Source organism: Petaurus breviceps, unplaced genomic scaffold (assembly GCF_028583685.1).
Source record: "Petaurus breviceps papuanus isolate PSGF00001 unplaced genomic scaffold, PetGlider_PUasm1.0 90845, whole genome shotgun sequence".
Taxonomy (NCBI): Eukaryota; Metazoa; Chordata; class Mammalia; order Diprotodontia; family Petauridae; genus Petaurus; species Petaurus breviceps.
The window spans coordinates 2,271,314-2,279,872 of NW_027187359.1; positions in this window are offsets into that span (position 1 = coordinate 2,271,314).

Below are 8,559 nucleotides of genomic sequence, written 5' to 3' on the forward strand. Positions count from 1 at the left end.
CTGGCTGCTTGTAATATTCTCTCTTTGATCTGGGAATTTCAGAACCTGGCTATAATATTCCTAGGAGTTTTCTTTTTGGGATCTTTTTCAGGAGGTGATCGGTGGATTCTTTCAACCTCTATTTTGCCCTCTGGTTCTAAAACATCAGGGCAGTTTTCCTTGAGAATTTCTTGGAGGATGATTTCTAGGTTCTTTCTTTGATCATGGCTAATCCAATAATTTTAAAATTATTTCTCCTGGATCTATTTTCTAGGTCAGTGGTTTTTCCAATGAGATATTTCACATTGCCTTCTATTCTGTCATTTGTTTGGATGTGTTTAACAGCATCTTGATTTCTCATAAAGTTATTAGTTTCCATTTGCTCCAATCTAATTCTGAAGGAATTTGCTCCAATCTAATTCTGAAGCTTTTGAGATTCTTTTTCCATCTGGCAAATTCGGCTTTTAAGGCATTCTTTTCCTCACTGCCTTTTTGAGCCTCTTTTGCCATTTGAGTTAGTCTACTTAAGGTATTATTTTCCTCAGTCAGGCTGTTGACTCTCATTTCATAATTTTCTTGCATTGTTCTCATTTCTCTTCCTAATTTTTCCTCTACTTTTCTTATCTGCTTCTTAAGGTCCTCTATGACCTGTAACCAGCTCATATTTTTCTTCGAAGCTTTTGGTGCAGGAGTTCTGACTTCACTGTCTTCCTCCTGTTCCATGCTTTGATCCTTTTTGTCCCCAAAATAGGAGTCTAATGTTGGATTGCTTTGCTTGGTTTGCTTCCTTTGCCTAATCATGTCGCCACTCAATTACTTGACTTTTGGGCTTTTTGCCACAGTAGGACTCTGCCACCTGATGGGGGAGATTAGTTTCAAACACTGGGGTTTTCTTAGCTGCCAGAGGTATTAGTTGGGTGCCCTCTCTGAAGCTTCCACATGCTCTGGCAAGCTGGTCGCACACCCCAGGACCTCCACCCTAGACTGCAATCCAGATCCAAGCAGGTTAAAGCAAGAGCGATTACCCCTCAGACTGGTTGATTGGTACCCCTACACCCTACAGGCCAGGAGCTGAAGCTGCCACATGGCGGAGGCTGGGCCACAGCCCTCAGCAGCTTCTTGCCCTGGGGGCAAAATCCGACACACTCCCACTTACTGGGTCCCAAAGTCCATACTGCACTGACCTCTCACTTTGTCCTTAGCATCTGTGTTGATAATTCTGGACCTCCACAGCTGCTAGTGATCTGGAGTCCCTCCAGCCGGGTGGTTGGTCAGGCCCGCCCTGGGGCTAAAACCTCTGGCTCTCGTGAGTGGGACTGGGGCAGCTCCTAGAGTGCTGCCCTGGCCGATACCTGCCAGCCTGCCAGGCTGTCTTCAGTGGGAGGTTAGCTTCTCTGTGTTATTTTGTAGGTTCTGTAGCTCCAAAGTTTGTTTAGAGTCCCCTTTTACATGAATTGGAGGTAGTGGGAGGCAGAACTAGGTGGAGGTCCTGTTTCTACTCTGCCATCTTGACTCCCTCTAGAAAAAAATTTTTACCATTTGTTTTTTTTTTCCTTTTGGAGGGCAATTGGGGTTAAGTAACTTGCCCAAGGTTACACGGCTAGAATTTTTGTGTGTTAAGTGTCTGAGGCCAGAACGGAACTCAGGTCCTCCCCACTCCCAGACCAGTGCTTTACTCACTGCGCCACCTAGTCGCCCCCCATTTGTTTTTAAAACTTTTAATTCCAGATTCTTTCCCTTCTTCCCTCCTCACCCACCCCCACTGAGAAGACAAGCAATTCAATATAGGTTATATATGTGTAGTTATGCAAAATATTTCCATAGTAGTCATATTATGAAAGACTAACTATATTTCCCTTCATCCTATCCCACCCCCCATTTATTCTATTTTCTCCTTTGACCTTGTCCTTTTTTTAAAGTGTTTGCTCCTGACTACCCCCTCCCCCAATCTGCCCTCCCTTCTACCATCCCTCCCTCTCATACCCTTCCCCCCTACTTTCCTGTAAGATAAGATATCCAATTGAGTGTATACATTATTCCCTCCTTAAGTCAAATACAATGAAAGTAAGGTTGACTCATTCCCTTTCACCTCCCTGTTATTCCTCTCCATTGTAACAGCTTTCTCTTGCCTCTTTTATGTGAGATAATTTACTCTATTCTCTCTCCCTTTTTACATCTCCCAAAATATTCATCTCTCACCTCTTAATTTTATTTTTTAGATATCATTCCTTCATACTCAACTCACCCTGTGCCCTGTCTACATATGCATACACATACATATAAATACACATATACACAGATATACATACATACAAACATACGTGTGTGTGTGTATTCCCTTCAACTATCCTAATCCTGAAAAAAGTCTCATGAGTAACAGATATCATTTTTCCATGTAGGGATGTAAACAGGTCAACTTTAATAAGTTCCTTGATTTCTCTGTCCTGTTTACCTTTTCATGCTTCTCTTGATTCTTGTATTTGAAAGTCAAATTTTCTGTTCAGCTCTGGTCTTTACATCAAGAATGCTTTAAAGTCCTCCATTTCATTGAATGATCATATTTTCCCCTAAAGTATTATACTCAGTTTTGCTTGGTAGGTGATTTTTGGTTTTAATCCTAGCTCCTTTGACCTTCGGAATATCATATTCCAAGCCCTTCAGTCCCTTAATGTAGAAGCTGCTAGATCTTGTGTTATCCTGATTGTGTTTCCACAATACTCAAATTGTTTCTTCCTGACTGCTTGCAATATTTTCTCCTTGACATGGGAACTCTGGAATTTGGCTGTAATATTTCCAGGAGTTTTCTTTTTGATATCTTTTTCAAGAGGCAATCAGTGGATTCTTTCAATTTCTATTTTTCCTGCTGGTTCTAGAATATCAGGGCAGTTTTCCTTGATAATTTCTTGAAAGATGATGTCTAAGCTCTTTTTTTATCATGGCTTTCAGGTAGTCCAATAATTTTTAAATTGTCTCTCCTAGATCTATTTTCCAGGTCAGTTGTTTTTCCAATGAAATATTTTACATTATCTTCTACTTTTTCATTCTTTTGGACCTGTTTTATAATATCTTGATTTCTCATAAAATCATTGGCTTCCATTTGCTCCATTCTAATTCTGAAGGAATTATTTTCTTCAGTGAGCTTTTGGACTTCCTTTTCCATTTGGTCAATTCTGCTTTTTAAGGCATTCTTCTCTTCATTAGCTTTTTGGACCTCTTTTGCCATTTGAGTTAGTCTATTTTTTGAGGTGTTATTTTCTTCAGTATTTTGGGGGGTCTCCTTTAGCAAGCTGCTGACTCATTTTTCATGATTTTCTTGCATCACTCTCATCTCTCTTCTCAATTTTTCCTCTACTTCTCTTCCTTGATTTTCAAAATCTTTCTTTAGTTCCATGACCTACAACCAATTCATATTTTTCTTGAAGGCAAAAGCCTTCAAGATGATGCAGGAGTTTTGACTTTGTTGTCTTCCTCTGATTCTATGTTTTGATATTTTTTGTCACCAAAGAAAGATTCTATAGTCTGGTTTCTCTACCTCTGTTTGCTCATTTTGCCAGCCAGTTACTTTACTTTTGAGCTCTTTGCTACAGTAGAATTCTGCTTCTAGAGTGGAGATTGCTGTGTTTCAAATTTCTGGGGTTTTGTGCAGCTGTTGTCAGAGCTACTTCTAGACACCTACCTTAGAACTGTGAGGAGGATTCCATCTCCACAGCTGCCATAGGCTCTGCCACTCCAGTGCTCTCCACAACCCAGGACTGCTACCCAAGACTGCAACCCAGATCCAAGCAGGGTAAAGCAAGAGAATCCTGCCTCAGTGCCAGCAAAGAGATTCCTACAATTGCCCTCTGATCAGCTGCTTGGCCTCCCCCCACCATCTATGGACCTAGAGCTCTGGAAGTGGCTGCCCAACTGCTACAGCCCCCACTGCCTCCACTGCCCCAGGGGCAGGGGCTGTACCATGTTCTTCTCTCAACCAGGTCCAATAGAGTTTCCCCACTGACCTTTTACTTTCTCTTTGATGTTTATGGGTTGACAAGTCTGGAAACTGCCACAGCTGTCAGTGATTCAGTCCCCTGAGATCTGCTTTGGCTGGTCTGTGCCCCTGTGCTGGAGTGGCCTACACAGACTGCACTCCACTCCCAGTCAGGTGTGACAGACCCTTCCTTTCAGCTTGCCAGGCTTACTTCAGCTGGAGATGTATTTCTCTCTGTCATTTTGTAGATTCTGTAGCTCTAAAATTTTTTTAGTCATTTTTTACAGGTGGAGGTGGTTGGGGCACGAGCTCAAGCAAGTCCCTGCTTTTACTCTGCCATCTTGGCTCTGCCCCGCACACAACTCTTTAAATCATTGCTCAAGTATCATTCCTTCCATGAAGCCTTCTTCCTCATCATACAAGTCATCTGTACCTGCCTCAAGTTCCTAATTCATTTCAACTCCTGTTGCACTATGAGCTCTTCTGAAAGGACTTGGACCTTAGCTGTCCTCAGCTTTTGATAACCTTTACACCCTCTGAACTCACATAGCTATTTAGTTGTACCTTTCTGAAAGCAGTGTGGGATACAGGGAAGATCACTGGATTTGTGGTCAGAGGATCTGCTTTTAGATCTCCACAGGCCATCTGTATAATCTTGACATTGGGTAAGTTAGTTTCCTTCTTTCTGACTCAACTTCTTCATCTGCCAAGTGAGAGAGTTGTACTACGTGATCTCTGAGTTTAGACAGGAAAGGGAAAAGAGATATGAGAGGATAGGTAGCAGGGATGGATGGATCAAGTGAAGGGTTTTTTGAGGATATGAGAAACATGGGCATGTTTATAGGCAGTAGGGAAGCAGCCAGTAGATAAGAAAAGATTGAAGATAAGTGAGAGAGTGAAGATGATACCAGGGGCAATCCACCATAGATGGGATGGAATGGGATCACTGGGCATATAGAGACATTTGCCTTGGCAAGGAAAAGAGTCACCTCTTCAAGTGAGAGAAGGGTGAATGAGATAGTAAAGAAAGGCTTCGTTATGGTGTGGGGTGAAGAGAAGGGGACAAGAGGAAATGCTCAGAGAATGGTCTCAATTTTTTTTTTTAGTGAAATATGAGGTAAAGTTCTCAGCTAAGAGGATAGGGGAGGGAGAGCTGTGGAAGATCTAAGGAATGATAAAAAGGTTTAGAAAAGGCACTGTGGTAAATGGGGTAGTGAATCAATTAGGGAGGAATAAAAGGATTGCTTTGCCAAAGTAAAGGCCAGTTGAGATTATAGAACAACAATTTGTAGTGGACCTAGTCAGCATTTTTCTGTAATTTCCTCCAGCTTCATTCAACAGCTCATGAGTAAGAGAAAAGGAAGTGTATGGTGGGAGAAATCCAAAGCTAAGGTTTAGTATGGCAAGATTTTTGATAGGATAAGGGGACAAAGGACTCAGGAGGAAAGTGTGGAGCTAAACTCATTCACCAAGGGGTCAAAATGGGGAAGAGAGATATTGGAGACTGCAGTGACAGTAAAGAACAGGGTTTGAAATTGCAGGGCAAAGAGAGAAGTGGAATAACATATTATGATCAGATAAAGGAATTCCAGAGTTCATGAACATGGAAGGGGGTTATGTGGGTGATGGCAACATCAAGGATATGACTATATGTAGCTGAGGGAAGTAGAGGAAGAATAGGCCATGGGAAATGAGCAAATTGAGAAATTGAGAGGTTAGGTTATTTCAGGAAATATCAAATACTGAAGTCTTCTAATATGAGGGCAGGAGTTGGGTAGAAGAGAAAGACTGTGAGCCAGGAACTGAACTCATTAAGGAAAAAGAGTATCCTGTTCTAGAGCTCCACAGACAATTGGCCATCAGAATGCTGATTGGTTAATAAATATGTACTGAATGAACCTCAAAGAAAGAGAACTTATTGAATGATGGTAGTCCAAAGAAAGCCTGGAAGTGGCAATGGAGAGCCAGGAGTATTCCAATTCCCCCCCAAAACACCCAGCAAGTTGGGAGTATGAATGAATATGCAACCAATACTACAATGCATGGCCAGAGAAGCCATCTCATTCATCAGAATGGAACCAGGTCTCAGTGAGAACAAGGTGGAGTGAGCAAGAAAAAAAAAAAGATTTAAGATGAAAGCTAGTTTGTTACCTATGAACCAGGCATTCCAGAGAGTACAGTGGAAGCAGTGGTAGTTTTACAGTGGGACATGGTAGCAGTGGGGATTGGAGGATGTGGAGGAGTTCAGTTGTGGGGGATAGGGGAATCAAAGAGCAGCCAGGGGTTTAGAAACTCTGGGAGTAGGGTAGGATGTGGTAGGGTTACATTAATCATTGAGGAAGAGTTCAGATAAGGTGTTATAGTTCTTAGGAATTTGACTTCAGGAATGGAGTTGTCCCAGGCTATATCTAGTAACTATGTATAGCTGGAAGGGGGTGGGGGAGGGAAGGCAGGCCATTGCTTTGGAATTGTAGGAAGTCAGGAAAGGTGCCTAGAGCTCTATGAAATGAGTGCTTTGGGAGGCTAGGAAGCTCCCTTTCTAGGATGACAGGCCCAGGAGAAGCAAAAAATTCCTTAAAGCTTTAAACCCTATAACTCAACACATTCACATACTTACAGAGGCAGTTAAGTACAGTGGATACTAGTACAATGCTTTGCTAGGAGTCTTTGAAACTTGGGTGAGTTTGCTAGTAGTGTGCCTGAGGGCAGGTAACCTCTCTGAGCCTCAGGCAACTCTCTAAGACTCTCAGGCAACTCTCTAAGAAAATTCACTTCCATAAGATTTTGAGTTCTAAATTTTCTCCCCCTTCTTCCCCTCCCCCTTCCCCAAGATGGCATGCAACCTGATATAGTTCACATTAGTCATGTTGTAAAGATTTAGAACCAATGGGAGAAACCAGGAGAAAGAAGAATAAACAATAACAAAAAAGAGAGCAAATAATATGCTTCAGTCTTCATTCAGACTCCATAGTTGTTTTTCTGGATGTGGATTATTGCTTTGCTTTTCATTGCAGATGTTCTATTCCCTGAAGCAGGGGTCATTAAACTGGTATCCATGAACACTCTCCTCTCTCTCTCTCTCTCTCTCTCTCTCTCTCTCTCTCTCTCTCTCTCCACACACACACAGACACACACACTCTCCTATTTTTTTTTGTCATTTTGCCATTTCCTTCAGCTCATTTTACAGAGGAGGAAGTGAGAAACAGGATTAAGGACTTGCCCAGAGTCACACAGCTAATCAGGTCCTCCTGACTCCAGACTTGCCATTCTACCCATTGTGCCACCTACCTGCCCTAGCTGGTAACCCCATTTCAATATTATGGGTTTTCTTTGTAATCCTAGGTATTTTATGAAGATAGTGCCATAAAACTGCATTAAACCTTTTCAAACATCCTCTATAAACATTATTCTGAGAAGAGGTAGTTTTACTAGACTGCCAAGGGGTCTACAACAGAAAAAGATTAAGAACCACTGCTTTATGTTGTTTAGTTGTTTTTCATCCTGTCTGACTCTCCATGACCCCTTTTGGGGTTTATCTTGGCAAAGATAATGGAGTGGTTTGCCATTTCCTTCTCCATCTCATTTTATAGATGAGGAAACTGAGGCAAACAGGGTTAAGTGACTTGCCCAGCAAGTGTCTGAGGTCAAATTTGAACTCAGATCTTCCTGACTCCCAGCCTAGCACTCTGTGGTACCACTGTGCCACCTGGCTGCCCAAGTCTTACACATTACATTTATCCAACAAACATTAATACGGTTTACTATATGTAATCAATCAACTATCATTAATTAAGCACCCCCTATATGTCAGGGGAGGGGGCAGCATGACATAGTAGAGAATTGTCCTGGAAACCAGGTAGACTTGGGTACAAGTCTTGCCTCTGACTCACTGGCCATGGTCATTGTGAGCTTAGACAAGTGGCTTGTCTTCCCAGGTTTCTATGCAACTTCTCCAGTATATGTTTCTGTGCCATTGGATTGGTAGAGGTAGTTTCTTCACCCAGGAGTTGCCTATACCAAAGAAATCACAGGACCAGTCTTTAGCCCTTGCCCTATATGCCAGGCACTAAGCAAGTGTCTGGAAAGACAAAGATGAAAAGGAAATAAATAGTCCTTGTCCCTTAGTTTAAGATCTGGCCTGGGGAGACAATGTATACGGTATAATAAGTCTTTACAAAATCTAGGCAGACTCTGGAAGAGATACAAAGTTTAAATAAGCTACTGTCTATCTTCATAGGAAGATCATTGTAATACAAAGGAATATATTAATGTTTAGGAGATGAAAAAATCAGGTACTTTGGGGAGGGGGGAAGAGAAGGTGCTTTCTGCCCTGGGGGGGGGGGGGGTCAGAGAAATTAGAGGAGGTGGCTTTTGAATTGGGCTTTAAAAGCTGGAAAGGAATTCAACCAGCCAAGTAGGGAAGAGCATTCTAGGCATAGGGAATATCTGGAGCAAAGAAGTTTACTAGATAGATTTACCACGAACCATGAACCTCCACCCCCACCCCCCACTACCCTGGACAAGACTTTGGCTTTGCAGACAGTAGGCAGCTTTAAGAGGTCCGAAGAATGCTCAGTACCGATAAATCTAGCACTTGACCGTTGCTTTCC